A 16855-nucleotide genomic window follows, 5' to 3' on the forward strand; every position below is an offset into this window, starting at 1 on the left:
AATGGCTTATTAATCAAATGGTTAAATGATTTCCGATTTATCTAATTTTTTGCAAGAGTGATCCTTGTATAGAGACTTTGAAAATAGACATCAATCATCAAATTACAATGCGGAATGTGTGACATAAGTCATACCTCATCATGTTTTAAGATGAGGTATACCTCAATAGAAGAGGCATGTACAAATCACATATTAAAAAATTAAGCATGCTTCACACCTTAGACTAATACCTTAACCGGTCCAATTTTTTCTCCTCTCTTAGACTAATACCTTAATGTTTTTTTATTTTTGACTGAGGTCCAACAATATTGTCCAGATGTTTTTAATTTAAAAAATGTCTAATATTATCCTAAAATTAATGATATTTAAATCTTAATATTATCATAGTATTATACTATTATCATAATATTATACTAGTTTTATATTATCTTAATGTTATAATATTATCATATTATTATATTATAATATCCTAATATTATCATATTATCCTAAAATTAATTGTGGGATTTAAATTATATAAATCTAATAAAAATGCATCAGTCCACAAATTAAAAAATAATCAAACAAGGAAAAAATTCTTTATGGGTACATTTCAATTGTACCACTTGATCAATGGTTTGTCGACGTTTATGTTATGGTTTAACTCCGGGATTTTGGGCGGAACCCTAACATAACGTCACCACCAAGCCCATTTTATGCCCTAAGAGAGGATGAAGTGAAAAAATGAAGATTTACCCTCAAAACTCTAGGAAGGAAGCAACATGGTCAAGCGTTCAGATCATGTATGCATGTTCGTTGGTGCGCACCTAATCGAATATGTACATATATATATATATACAAGAATGCTCTAAAGCTAACTAGTTAGCAAGTTAATACAAAGCTAACCACCCTGTTAGGCCTACCGCACAATGTGATCTCAAAATTTGAACCGTCCATTTTTTAGGCTCTACTTCAAAGATCATCTCTGTAAAAAATCTCCAAAATCAAAATTTATTTAGCCATTTGATTATGATAACAATTATTTATATGTTTTTATCAAAAATAGTGATCGTTTATTTATTTTATCACAATTAGATAATTAAATAATTTTTGATGTAGTTAAATTTTTGCAATGGTGATCTTTGAAGTATGATCTAAAAAATAGACGGTTCGAGCATGGTTAGTTTTATATTAACTTGCTAACCGGTTAGCTTTAGAGCACTCCTCTATATATATATATATATATATATATATATCAACTCAGGTATTAGTACAATTGAAATATACCAATATATATATAAACCTAGGTATTGGTACAATTGAAATGTACCTATATATATTCTCTTTTTTCTTACTTGTTTGATTATTTTCGATTTCGTGGGTTAATATATATTTTTTGTATTTGTATAATTTAAACGGATATTATCTTTTATTATTTTAAATTGTAAACATAAAAACTAGATAATCTTGAATGTTTTAATTAAAAATGTCCTAACAAATATTATCTTTCATAATTTTTAAAATTATTTCATATTAATTATCTTAATTTTAAGAGATAATATGAGTCAAAAATTTTAAAAAATCTATTTTTTGAACCTTAGCCTTAAAAATTAAATTTAAGTACAAATCTAAATTCCTATATAGTTTTAGTCTGAATTACCCTCCCAAATTAGACTACTTCTAATTTACTGAAAAATTAAAACTACTAAAAAAGATAACGAGACAAGTGGAGATAGAAGAAACTTTACTAATTTTTCCTTCCAGGGGATCATTGTGGGGCTTCCAAGTTCTGGATTTCCTGCAAGAGTCGGTAGCTGTGGATTCAGGTAGACTTGATTGGTTTTGCGAGGCCCAGAAGAGTCTGCTAGCTGTTCGTAATTTCTTTTGGGCTTTGGCTCCTGAAGTACCCAACAAAATAAAAAGTATGAAAAAATTTTGAATTGCTTATTGGATATATATTTTTTTTTTTTTAGAAGAAAACACTGGATGTGATTAACAATTAAGATCAGTTACACCATACTCAGATTAAATCCATTAAACACACGGGGTGATTCTCTATCAATAGAACTTACCACATTTCTTCAACAAAAAACAAGCGGCCTATTATGTTCTTTCAGCTGATAACAAAACCATTGACCTGAGCAAACAGTGATTTGACCTCCTCCACAAGAGCACCTTCAACCACAACCACCAACACATCTGACACTTGTGCTAGGCTTCCTGCAGGGACCCAACACTCGCCCGATGATTAATCATTGAGCATATTGAAGAGAGTTTGACGTACTCCATAATAAAAGTCAAATAACCCGCATCTATATTAAACAATATAATTTTTTTTTTCTCCTAACGCAACTTATTCTTAAAAAAAATGGTGCAAATTGTTCAATTGCATTCACGTACAATTGCAACTGCAAATGCATAAAAAATAATAAAGAAAATAAAAAAGTTTTTGAGAAAACTATAAATCTCCTAAACTTTTCTAAAACACACCTTCACATATCCAAACTCAAGAAATATCATTCTCATTGTACCTTTTAGCCGTGCAACTGCAACTGCAACTACAAAAAATAAATAAATAAAAGCATCCATGGGGTGTTCAAAAGCTCTAGAAAATTGAAAAAGTGTAAAATTTTTATCTTTAAAGTTATGAAACTAATTCCACATTCTTTTGGGTATTTTGGACATTTTATGAGCCCTATGGATAGTTAATTCTTAAGAAAAAGACACCCACATTTGGTTTAATTATTCATAATTGATAATTCTAGTGGTGATCTTTAGTTGGCAGAGTCGTCCCTACAATTCTTTGTCTTAATTTGGTTGAAGGTCAAGCACCGAGGGATTGACTATTTTGGATATTGCTTGCATCAAAAGGTACGTACAAAAGGACTTTAGTTGGATGAAACTCTAAAATTGTTACTGATTCGGCTTTTGGGAAGACTCAAATATCATAGAAATTAACTTCATGAAAGACAAGGCATCTCTAAAATGGTTACTGTATTATATTCTGCACACTCTTTATGAAGCTAATTTTATTGCAGATTTTATGACGGAGTCCCAGTCTTTGATAGAATAATTGACCTCACATAGTTAAATTCCTTATTAATTATGACTTATGGTTATGGGTAGAAGATGCCCTAAAGTCTTTAGATTTTAGTGGTGCCTTTGTTTTATTTAAGAAAAAAAATGGGATGATGCATAAAATTTCTCAATAGCTTGACTACATGAATGACAACACATACTAACAGTTAAAAAGGAAAAGCAAGGAAACCATTATTTTGACGTTAATTTATTATATAAAAGAAGGGAACATTAAGAATGATTGAATCCAACAGGAGACCAAAAACAGAATTATTCCAAAATGATTAAGCACAAGTTGACTCTTAAGTCTGATCACATGCCATGCTTGCTTTAATAAAACGAGATCATAATTAAGTCTCTTTCTTGATGCTACTTGGCATGTATTTGGCCATCCTCAATTTGAATACTTGATCATCATAAGACAAATCCTGATATTAAAATACTCTTTCAATCATCAGCAAAGTTATTACAAATCTTAATCTATATTAATCTATCTCTAAAAAATTTCAAACACAAACCTGCATGTAACTTAATACAGTATAAATCATTCATTCTACATTGTTTTAATGATTCAAATTGTCTATTTTTGAAGTTCTTCTTAAAAGATTATCAATATAAAAAATTACCCAAATCAAAAATTAATTAATATCTAACTATAATTAAATAAATAAACGTAATTTTGAATGAGAACACAACAAATGAACGGTTACACCAACGAACTATATTATGGTCTTATGTTTAAGAAAATGGTTTTTGTCTTATTACGTTACATAATAGTGGTACGTGTATAAAATTTCTCATTATTTCCATGATTAATTATTCATAATTAGGTAGATAAATGGACGGTGCCTCCCGTGATCTGTGCACTTGGTTGATTATGCACCGCAAAGAAACGATAAAGGATAATATAAACGAAAACAAATACACTATAAATTATTCAAGCCCTATGCAAAAGACAAGATCTAACTTTCGGAGAATCACCTGCCTTCAACAATGAATGACAATATCTTATTTTCCCTTTTAAATAATGTTATCGCTTTCTTTGTTAATTAATATCTCTTAAGCTTGATGTTGTTTTCAATTTATAGGGATCGATATAAGAGAAAATCTAGTGGCCTATATATAAGACAGAGAATATGATTAATAATTTTTCTATAATCGATAAATGGGAGACTTTTGTGATCTCGTTTTGTTAATTATATAATATAGAGATATCAATGTTTCAGGGCCTGATTTCTTTCAATATAACACAAAAAATGTTACTTTTTGCGCATTATAACTTACGAGAGTCTTATGACATACAAGGTAATAATGTTAGAAATTGTAGGTCTTACTCTTATGACATAAATACAAAGTAATTATGTTAAGAATTGTAATGAAGTGGCTCCTAAGTTAGCTCACTATAGGTTCATTAGGTAGGATATATTGTAAAAACTTTATCGTTTGGATGAAAGAGGAGCATTCTTGACTCACTTCTATCATATATTGCTCGTGATGTATATATCCTTTTGGTTGCAAGTTAATTGTGAATTAGACCAACGACCTTTCTTTTGAAAAAAAAAAATTAATAAAAATGACCCTAATTTCAATCCCAACAACTAATTCCATCCACTTAATATTAGGTTGGTGTAGCTCAAACCTAGTGCAAAAGGAGTGAAGAAAACAAATTTTAGAGGGGGCAGTGGCAATCGATCAACTAGGAGAGTAAAACTTAAGAATATTTGTGTTTTTATGTCGGGCGATCAATTAACCTAAATGGCAATCAACATTTGTGTTTTGTCCCTTTACTGGCACCAGATTGATTGTAAAGCTTTCAGAATCATTTTGAGTCGATTTTTTGGGTTTCCTTACACATTTTAACATGTTTTTAGGCCTAGGGTATATATTTCGTACTCTTTGTTAATTTAGGGATATATTATTATATGTTTTCTTATATGATTTAGGGTTTTGGGAACCTATGTATATATGTCCTTTAGAGTATTAGTCTTCTTTAGAATACTTGAGAGAAACTGATTTAGAGAGAGTTTTCTTCTTTGTGATGAAATAGACACTTAAAGAGAGTTTTTTAGAGAAATTGTGAGTTTTGGGTGTATTAGGGATTCTCTATGAAGAAGGGTTGAGAGTAGTGAAAGATTACCTACTATGTGATTGAAGAACCTATTTGTTATTCATTTGTAATCTTCTTCATTTCTTCTAAAATAAAAAAATAAAAAATCTTCTTCATTCAACATTAGTGGATTGTCATCATCATCCATGGACATAGCCTAATAGGACTGGTTGGGTGAACCACGTTACCAAAATTCCTAACACATCAATAAAGAAAAAAAGAATCATATTTTTGGCATAAATTCAATTTAGACACATAACTATATATGTCATTTTAAAGGGGTCCACGAATTTTAAAATATTTCAAATATACACCTGATTTATTATCTAAATTGAAAAATGAACTTCCGTCCATCGATTTATTGAGAGATCAGTTAAATATCAGCTTGACTTTTGCTGACGGGGATTAATTGGCGACGTGGCACCAACCCAACATACCTTTCCCCCCAAATGAGCGACATATGTCCACCTGACACAGGCCCACACACCCATCACTTCTTTCCCACTCGTCGAACGCTCTCCTGACCATTTAGTCTCCAAAAAACATTACGTTTTCCCCCAAATTTAAATATTTGGATTCTTACCCCCTCTCCCAAATTAAGATATTTGGATTCTTAGCCCCTCAAAAAAAAAAAATTCTGGTTCCGCCCCAGTCTTAAGAATAGAAAAAGGAAATAAAAATGGCCTCACAAAGATTTCAGCTCTACTATCTTTTGACGTTGTTGGAGTCTTCCATTCCAGGACTTTAAACTTTAAACTTTAAAGGCATGGTAAAGTATGGACTTGTTTGATAATACTTTTGTAGGAATTGTTTTACTCTAGCACTTTGTAAGAAACACGAAAACATTTCACTAAGCACTCATGTGCTTCCTGCATATTCACTCAGCTCCTAGAAGCAATAAACACTTTTGTAGTTTTGTCTATTTATGTCAAATACTCCAAAAATGCTTTCAAATATTATTCCACATAACCCTATAATTAAAAGCACTTTTGACACAGCTAAAACCAAAAGTATTGTCCAACGTATATAACTTAAATTTGAATGTTACAATGTCGTCACTCGATCTATAGTAATTATATGAATATTTTATTTATTCTTACCTCCAACTTTGGATGAACTGCTCTAAATTAAGTATAGTAAATATTTTCACTAAAATAGGGGACACAGGACAGCTGACCTCATTGTTGCTTTTTTTAATTAGACAATATATGTTAGTATAAGGTCGTCACTTATATATCTTTAATTGGCCAAGTAAATAATGGTCACAAACTATACCTAAAACTATAGGGTTTGTTAGATTGTAGGATTCGACGATTAAAATTGTTGGTATAAAAGACAATCAATCACGTAAGTTGAGTTAAAAGCCAAAATTCAAATAAGGGTCAACCCAGTGCATCTGTAAAATAACTCAATATATCTGTACAAATATAACAAATGTATTACGCAAAAAAATTAGAGTATTTGTAAAAATACAATAGGTGCATCTATGAAATTAATGCATCTGTACGTAAAAATACAATAAGTACATCTATAAAAAAAAATTCAAAAATTGTTCTTCACACCAACTTTTTAAGTTGAGATCTTTTATATCAAGTTTATTAGTGGTTTGATGCTGAGAGATAATTTACTATGAGAGCAGTTTTGCTCACCTCCTTTAACTAAGGTGTATGCTCGCTTCACATCTAAGATACTGTCATGTGTTTAAAAACTTAACTATGAGTTAACCCATAAATATTTTATTATTTTATTTTATTTTTTCCTTTTTTTCCCCCAAAACCCGGTTCCACTCCCCCTTTCTCCTACGGTCCTACCACGTTGCGGTCTTTGTTTTTTACCGACAAAAAATAAGTGGCAGTCTTATTATCAATCATTTTGGGACTACCAATTTTGGGGACTATATATGGAGATCGATACGTGTCCTTTTTTTTTAGATTTCAAACGACCTTGGTTGAAGTTTGTCTGATCGGTGCATATTGAAGATGGAGAACCTTCTCCTCTAACCTAGAGGTTCATATTCATGTGGCCAAATATGTCTTGGGACATGTGGTTTATCTTTGCTTATTTTAAAATGAGGATAATATTTGTTTAGAATACATAAACAAAGATAATTATATGCAAAAATATGATATGATATTTAGCCCATAATTGATGTCCATTATATCTTATAATACATTGATTATCTTTACTATTATCAAGAAAACCCCTTTGTCAATCATAAGATACAAAATGTCAATTATATAGGTTATACATTAAACTCGATCAGTGTATACCAGAGATTAATTTTTTGGGTGCATTGATGAGTTTTCACTTATTATAACTGAAAATTTTAAATACAATTTCATAGTTTTGCTTTTGTGTACTATTAAATTTTTGAACCATCGAATCTGTTTGGTAAGAATCCACACACTATGGACGAATTGGACCAAAGAGTGATTACAAAAACCAATATGAACTTGTTACTTGTGAAGGAAGCACACCATGAAGCCATACTGCCAAAATAGCTGTCCACCCAAAAGTACTATACAAATCTACTTTGCAGAAATATCTGTAAATAGATCGACCATTCAGACATTAGGCTGCACACAAATTTATGAGGATGGCCCACTTAGGTTAACCAAACAAGTACACAATTATATTCCGGCACATGAAAAGTGTGTTTTTTTTTTTTGTCAGAGAAAGGTGTTTATATATAATTGGGGGTCATATTTTCTTCTTCAATCTTCACATGGCCTGGTACCTATACATGTACATATATCCTTTTCTGTCGCAGTTTGCTATAACGTACTCATTTGTTCCTTTCGCTAAGCCTTTGGCACGTAGTCATTCCTTGGGAGCCACGCATTTTCAATAATTAAAATGCTGCCTCCTCATGAGTTTTCATCAGGTTGACTATCATGAATTCCTGGTGTTTCTATGTGTTCTGGTGTTTTGTAAGCATCTGAATTTTATGCTTGTTCTTTTTTGTCTATTTTTTATTTCATTTATCTTAGCTGTCTATCTCCAATAAAAATGACATCCACTATATACAAGTGGGTCTCATTTAGAAATATGGTATACATAATAGTAGGAATAATTTTGTCCTAACTTTTCATGACTGATGTATGCACGCTGCACCCACTATATATGGTTTATATATGCAAAGTCGGTTATCAATGGAAACGTGCATGATAAGAAATTAAGAACGACCACAAAAATGTAACTAATTTGAGGATATAAAAGTTAAAAGTGGAGTACCATTACAGCATTACTGGTTTATGATTGATACTGGCCATGGCAGTATCTGTACTGTTGCTGAATATATTCTCTAACAAACAGCTCCAATCTCTGAATTTTGGGGTTTGTTGATCAACTTTTGTTTTTTGGCCTGAATTGTGAAGTGGTTTGTTAACTTGACAACCTCCTAATTATTAGCTAATCCAGTTGGAAAAGCCTAAAGCTACTTCTACTTTAGCAGCTTAGCTGCTCGGTTAGAAGATATATTAGCTAAAAGGCCGAGAAACGTATAGGTTAGAGAATGTAAAAATGTTGATTCAACTGCACAACTATCCAGATCCAAATGTTAATTATCAGCAAATATTGGCAATTAGCAATGTATTTATAAAAGCGCACATGTGTGTTAGATAGCTGGTACTATAGGATTAGTTAAACATTAATTAGTATGTTAGTAAGTTAATAAGAAACTAATCATTATTTTGACAAATCCAACTAATATAAGACGAATTATAAGAGATTGTGTGAAAGACTGTTTTATAAGAGCTCTTAAATTAATAAAATGACACCTGATATAGCGGATTTATGTTAGGTTTTAATTAACTTTGAGATTTTGGGCGGAACCCGGCCCATTCTATATCTTAGGAGGGTATGAGGTGAATTCGTCAGCAGATGAGGTAAAAAACGAGACAAAGAATAAAATGCTTTTGGGTGAAGTTTTTTTGTTTTGTTTTTTCAAATGGTAGTAATTTAAAACGGGTAATTGGTTAATAAAATGAGTATGAGTAAGGTTAAATATGTGTCATTAGATTAATCTAAGGGCTCTTATAAAACAGTCTCTCATAATTAGTCTCTTATATTAGCCATTATGTTATTTTGACTAATTATACGATATAATAATGTGATTACACATAAATTGTCTATCTAGCTTTTAGGTCTCTTTTAAAAATTATTCTTACAAAAACTCAATTGAATCATCATCTAACTTTGATCATATATATAGATCGATAAAAATACACAATGTTTTCGATCAAACTTTGAAATGATTTTAATAGTAATCAAATAAATAAATGATTTTTTATTTGAAATTTTTTGCAAGGATGACCATTAAAAAAAGACCTAAAAAATAAACTATTCAAATTATAGAAATATATCGTATATATAATGAGCCCAAAAGAGCGGTTAGGCTTCTTATTAAGTGTATATTATTTCTTATATTTCTTGTAAATATAGGATATTTATTACTCGCTTGGTGGTCGTGGTGGAGAGCGCAACACCTCTAGCTTTGTTGGTAGTGACGATTCCAGAAGTGGTCCTTACTCACATAGTGGTTTTGGCAGCGGCAATCCCACATTTTCTCACGATGGATCCATAGGCTCAAACTTGATCATCCTTAGTTCTTTTCCATCCTAGGTCGAAAGCAACAATTCCTATTTTTTCGATTCTACTACATGCGCTTGGTGTTATGTGTCAAATATGCGATCATTCGAGCATTCAACCCTTGATTACTACCAAGGAGTAAAATTTTGGTTTCGAGGAAATTTTTTATATAAATTTTCTATAGAAATTTCGACGGAAATTTCGATTAAAATTTCGATTTCGATAAAATTGGACAAAAACGACGAAAATTGCTATCATAATATAGAAATTTTGAATGAAACTTGACCATATGTTTATTTAACATATTATCTACTACATTGATAAAAAACATTGAAGAAACCAAATAATATAGTAGATTTCATGTGATATAAGGTAAATATAATGCGCGCTGGAGACAAATACTGTTAAATAAAAATAGTTTACTAATTAATAATTACATAAAAATGACCTCTTTTTAAGGGATATTTAATCGTTTTGAATCCAATTGTCTTTAAAACATATGTGGACAAATAAGAAAAGAGGAAATTACAGATTTAGTCCAGTTATTTTATACCTAGTTCAATTTTGGTCCACAATCTTTTTTAAGTTCTGTTTTGGTCTACTAATTGTTTCACTTGTTCAATAAAGGTCCAGATTTGTTTTCTCAAATTTGGCCTGCTTTTTACCCTATCAAATCTCACCCAAATTCAGCAAATATATACTTGTTTTAAAGCTATGCATTTCTTCTTTACAACCATATAAAGATCATTCAAATTGGAGTTCTAAAACTCAAGATAATTGACCCTAAAGTAGGGTACCTAAAACTGCCAATTTTTCAAATTTCACCAAATCTCAATTCTCTTAGATTATAATACTCCAAATTTGTTTTTATGACTAAGAAATGATGAAATATAACTTATACTTCAATTATAATTGAAGAAAACACAACCCAAAAGATTTAAAGTCACAAATCTGGACCTCTATTGAACAAATGAAACAATTAGTGGACCAAAACAGAACTTAAAAAAGATCATGGACCAAAATTGAACTAGGTATAAAATAAGTGGACCAAATCTGTAATTTCCTCAATAAGAAAATGACATGTATTGTTATTTTCTAAACCACTTAATCTAATAACCAAAAACAATCTAATAAGATTGTGAGATCCCGAAAAGTTGGTTTATAATTTATTTTGAAGTAAATAGTGATTATTGATAATTATCTTATTAATTCGAAGATATTATAATTTTCTGAGAAATTTTAGAAGGAAATAAATGAATTTGAAGTCGTAGAAAAATAAACTTTATCGAGACGAGCTCACGAGATTTTACATAACGTTTTTCGGATCTCGAAGTTAATTTTGGTGAGTTATTTGAATTTTAAATAATTTCGGCAAGTCATTGAGGAACAATAAAATTTAGGAAAGACCCAGTCTTGATTTTAGTCTTGTTGGAAAAGTCTCGGGTCAACGAGCGCGTAGACGCAAATGGAACATGTTTTTTCTTTTTTTATATTTTCTTTTCTTTTCTTTTCTCTTCTTTTTTTTTTTCTTTCCTTCTTCTAACTTGTGGCTGACCTTCATGTTTGTTGTCTATATACTTTCTGTCTTTTAAGTTGAAAAAAGTTCTAAAAGAATTAATAAAAAATAACAAAAATCTCTCTCATTAACTTAAGTGATGTGTCTCTCTCTCAACACCACAATTAACTTAAGTGATGTGTTGATGACCTCATGAATCCAGGATATGACAATTTTTTTTCCTGGATACATGCAAAGGGGCTGAAGCTAGCATAGACACAAGAGTCTCATGAAAGGGGTTCTCTTCCTTCACTTCATGAAGATCCCTTTTGTCTGCAACAGGATCAGCATATATCATATAAAGTTGAAAATGCACACATAACCTAAATCCTCGTAACTCACCACCAAAGTTGGTCCAACTTCATTATATGATAAGGGGACCAATTTGTACTCGCAAAATTCATGTGAGGAGTAGTGAATAGTTCTTCCTTTTCAGTTTTCACTCGTGAGTCCATGACCTCCTGCTTTCCAATCTTCCATTTTTCTCTCCAGTCTTTATTTTGTTTTGTTTTCTTTTCTCCTCCCTCACTGAGTCACTTCTCACGCATACAACACTCTTCTTTCTCTCTCCAGTCCCTCCCTCCCCCCTCACTCCTCCCTTCTCTCTCCCTAATCTCTTCTCTCTCCTCTCTCTCCCTCTCCCTCTCCCTCTCCCTCTCCCTCTCCCTCCCCGATCTCCTTCTCTTCCGGATCCCTCTCCTCCTCGGATCTCCTCTCCCTTCGGCGATGGCGACCTCTTTCTTCCCGATCTCTTCTATCCTTCCGGCGACGGCGGCCCTCTCTTCCTTCGGTCTCTGCCTCCCCTTTTTCCCTTCGATCTCTACGCCAAATTTCAGCGAAATTTTTACGAAAAATAACGGATATGTGATAAAATTTCGAACCCCAAAAAATTGAAAATTTCGCCGAAATTTCATTCCTTGATTACTACAACCGGATGAAGATGGACTATGAGGGTCGTGTGTGATGGGGATCAAGTTTCGAACATAGCCACCAACTCAATTAGAACACGACACAAGAGTAAAGAACAAGGCAATCTTGCCTACAGCTAAAATAGCTATTGTATTTCTTTAATTATTCATCAAAAACTAAATAGAATGACTACAAAGCACGATTTAAATAGCCTCTTAACCCTACGATATTAGGAAATTAGTAAAAGGAAAATAATAAAATAAAGATTACAATATTCTTAATTAAGAAAATAATAATTAAATATTGACTTTTGTCATAGGTCTTCTTTGGGCCATTTTGGGCTGATTTCGATCTTGATTAGGCCCATTTGCTCCTGCATCAAACTCCCCTGGTTGGAAAGAATTCGTCCTTGAATTCGAGCCATTGATTGGAGAGAATCCTAGCAAAATCTTCCATTGTAATAAAGTCATTCATGATTTGGTTTGCGATTGAAATCTTCCTTTCCAAATAAACAAATATTTGGAATATCTGACATTGCTCGAATTGCGAAATTTATTTCTGCCATTAAATCTCGCCACCAAAACTTTCCTTTCAGCACTTTTTATTTGATTGACAAGATCAACTAATTGCTTAGGCGTCTGCAAACTTAAAATATTGGTCCTAATAAAATCAATTGAGCGAAAGCTATCATCCTCTTGATTATTCTCCTCAATTTCTTGCACTTGAAAGTTATCATCACAAATCTTACACTCACCTTGTGCACAACAATCATATCTTGGAGGTAGATCTAAATTCAATAAAGCTACCTCTCCAAAATTATCCAAGTCATACTGAAAAACTTCACAACTAAAATTTGTGTAATAAGAGCTAACCGTTTTTCCTTCTTGATAATTGAAAATATGTTCAATTGAATGAAATCTTTCATCCAATTGAAACTTTACTTCTACTAGCTCACACTATGGAGCACAATGACAAAAATAACCAACATCTCCCTCCCCGTCGGAACCCTCAACATCTTGGCTTGGAGTTTTGATGCGAGTGACACACTGATGAAAAAGGGTAACATCTCCCTCCCCATTGGAACCCTTACCGTCTCGACGTTGAGCTTCGATGCGAGTGACACAAACCGTAAGTTGTTGGATCTTCCTTTTGATCTCTTCCATGTCATTATTAAAGTTATTACAAGCCTCCATTCAGAAACCTCCCCAATCATGTCTGTTGCCAGCCATGGAGTTCAGTACGTACTACTTGAACGCCACCAGACATCAACCTGGCTCTAATACCAATGATAGGGATCATATAGCTACCAACTCAATTAGAACATGACACAAGAGTAAAGAACAAAGCAATCATGCTTACAGCTAAATTAGCTATTGTATTTCTTTAATTATTCATAAAAAACTAAATAGAATGACTACAAAGCATGACTTAAATAGCGTCTTAACCTTACGATATTAGGAAATTAGTAAAAGGAAAATAATAAAATAAAGATTACAATATTCTTAATTAAGAAAATAATAATTAAAAGTTGACTTTTGTCATAGGTCTTCTTTGGTCCATTTTGGGCTGATTTCGATCTTGATTAGGCCCCTATGCTTCTGCATCAGTGTGCCGACTACTCACTGCCATGCTATAAGTGTTACTCTTTCACATGGTACCTTAACTTGGTTTACTGATATTGATGCCAACTCTCATGATGCTCCAAAGTTGGGTAATTTAACTACGTACCCCAAGGGAGTATGGTGGAAATGAAACTGTTGGTGGTGTCCGTGGTGGCATATGGTTGAAAATTAATCACATTGGTTATAGTTTTATTTGAAATCATTCTTCTTCTTTCGTTCAACGGATTTGCTTCATTGTCCTCAAACCCCATCATCGTCGCCTCTCTCTCCCATCTTACTGCTCTCTGCCTCTTTGTCTTCCTGCCGGCGGTTCCATACCCGAAACCGACTTCCACCAAGCGAAACCGACTGACACTGAAAATAGTCAGGAACCGATAACCAGCGGTACAGTGGTGAGTCTGTTTTGTGCCATTCTGTTGGTGGCGATTCGGTTGGCTGTTTCGGCCAATCGGTTCGGTTACCAAATCGAACTCACCCCTATTCCCAGCACCCCCCATTTTTTCTTTCTTTTTCCTTTTTTCCATCATTTTTCTTTCTCTCTCTCGTGACACACTCTCTTCCTTTTCTCTCTCACCAGCCACCATCTCCGGCTAGAACCTGCTTGTCCAGCGGCTGATGACGATGGGAACACCACCATTCTCTCCCTTTCTTCCTCATCTCTCTCCCCATAACCTTTGATTTTCTAGAAACTTAGCCAAAACTGACACCTAGCCCCGGACCCGATTGTGCAGTCGCGGTGGCGATCGGCGTTTCCGGCCGAGTTGAGACATTGGACCACCTGGGTTCTCTTCCCCAAGTCACGGTGAGTTCAACCATGCCTCTTCCCTACCCCGATTATCACCCAAGAAGGTGAATCGAAGAGATGAAGCCGACGATGATTTACTAATTAGTATGATGGCTTTTCTTTCTGTTTATCTTCTTTTTGCTTGTTTTCCATTGGTTTATAACTCATAAAAATTGTTATAAAAGCCATATTGTGAACTGAATCAATTGAATTTTAATTTGAAAAGCCACATTTGATATGAATTTTTATTTTTGATGACATCCTTTAACTGGTACCAAATCAAACTGATCTAGGCGGTTTCGGTTTGATTCGGATGCAAATCCTAAAAATGGCAATACCGAACCATTCTATCCCGGTTACCTATTTCGGTTTTGGGATTGGTAAGTGGTCCATACTGAACCATCTTGTACCGTGCCCAGCCCTAGTTTTGTGTTGTGAAATCGTCCTAATCTGACCCGAGTGAAACGGGTTGGGCGGGTTGGGCGCCAACTCCTAATTGATAAGCTTCATGTTCGTGATTGACCCGTCAGTGGCTAATAGTTTTTGCTTTACTCTAGCTACTTCTTCTTTCTTAATTATCATGTATATTATTTCTGATAATTCTTATAAATATACTATATGTATTACTTTATGCAATCCATGTTAAACTCTTGTAAACTGATCATTCTTCTATAAATATAATCAATACCTAAGCAATTCAATCATATTCAAACTCAAATTGTTGCGCAATCTTTTTTTTTTTTTTTTTTTTGGTGAACAAAGAAAAAAAACATGGCAATAACAATATAAATCTTTTCCTACTTTTTTTTTTCCTTGGCTAATAACATATTAAATCATGTCATACGCCTGCTACCATAACTAGCTAACACATGTTTCATGTTTGTGGCTTTTCCTTTTAGCTTTTACCAATGAAAATTTGCAAGTGGCTCCAAAAGTGTCTAATCTTTCTCAGGTTAGTATAAGCACATGATTATCACGTAGAATGTTTCTATAGAATATTGGAAAAGAAATCGCACTTAGTGGAATCAATTCTGGGTACTAAACACTACTTATAGATGCTGCCAAATGGTTTAGAAAGAAAAAAACACATACAGTAACCACTACATAAAGAAACTTTTTTTGTGACAATTCTTGTTGTATGATTTTATTAATATAATAATTAAGTAAATTTTTATTTTATAAATTATGTGCAAATAATATGTTTGGTGCAAAAATAAAAGAAACATTTTAGCTCACAACATATGTGGGTTAATCTAATTAAACACTACATGGGTAATAATAAATAGATAGAGTTAATATGGAATTATTTGCATGTTAATTCTAATCAACTTTGTTTAATCAGAATCGACATGCAAATAATTTAATGTTATTTAACTCTATCTGTTTATTAGTAACCATGTAGTGCTTAATTAGATTAACCCACGCACATATGTTGTGAGCTAAAATGTTCCTTTTATTTGTGCACCAAACATATCATTTGCACATAATTTAGGGGGTAAAGTGAGATTTGAAGTTATTTTCAGGGGGTGAAATAGTAAATAAGCTTTTATAAAATAAAAATTCAATTAATTATGACCCCCTGTGAATACTCCACTGGTATGAAAAGTTCTTAATTTTAGTTGAGTGCCCAATTCTCTAATAGATTGACCCACAATAATACCTACAATTTCTCCCAATTCGACCAAGTTGCCATGAGTAGGGCTCCGGCCATAACATAATCTACAGATCCAAAATATACTCTTACGAGTAGAGGGGGTTCGAATAGATATTGGTTGTGTTTGAAAGGTTATGAATCGATTGACAAGTCCAATCCCAATATCTTGATTTCAAATGGAAATGCATCATGGGCTTAAAAAAATCATATAAAATAATCCTATATTATTTATTTAAGGCTTATTTATTATTTCATCCCCTGAAAGTAATTTCTAGTTTAACTTTATCTCCTAAGGTTTATTTTGTATCACATTATCCCTTGAAATTAATTCTCGTGTATCACTTTGTCCACTTGCTATGTTTACAAACTTTGGAAATTAATTAAAAATAGCTTCAGACTCAGAAAAATACACATAAAATTCCTACGGACTCGTCTTGACTTACTAATTTACTATGAGGTCAAATTACCAATTTTTCATCCGAGTGTTTCCAGAAAATTAAAATACTCTATACTCTTTGGAAATTCATAGGATAATATCTCGAACTCTAAAAAATACGAGGTTTGCATCATTGGTCTT

The 16855-nt window shown here is 32.6% G+C and overlaps 1 pseudogene; it reads right to left on the reverse strand.

The window, feature by feature from the left end:
- Positions 1-12531: 12531 nt before the first annotated feature.
- Positions 12532-13411, reverse strand: LOC147277533 (uncharacterized; annotated as a pseudogene).
- Between the last annotated feature and the right edge of the window lie 3444 nt (positions 13412-16855).

Source organism: Dryas octopetala, chromosome 8, assembly GCF_963921425.1.
Source record: "Dryas octopetala chromosome 8, drDryOcto1.1, whole genome shotgun sequence".
In the NCBI taxonomy this organism is placed as follows: domain Eukaryota; kingdom Viridiplantae; phylum Streptophyta; class Magnoliopsida; order Rosales; family Rosaceae; genus Dryas; species Dryas octopetala.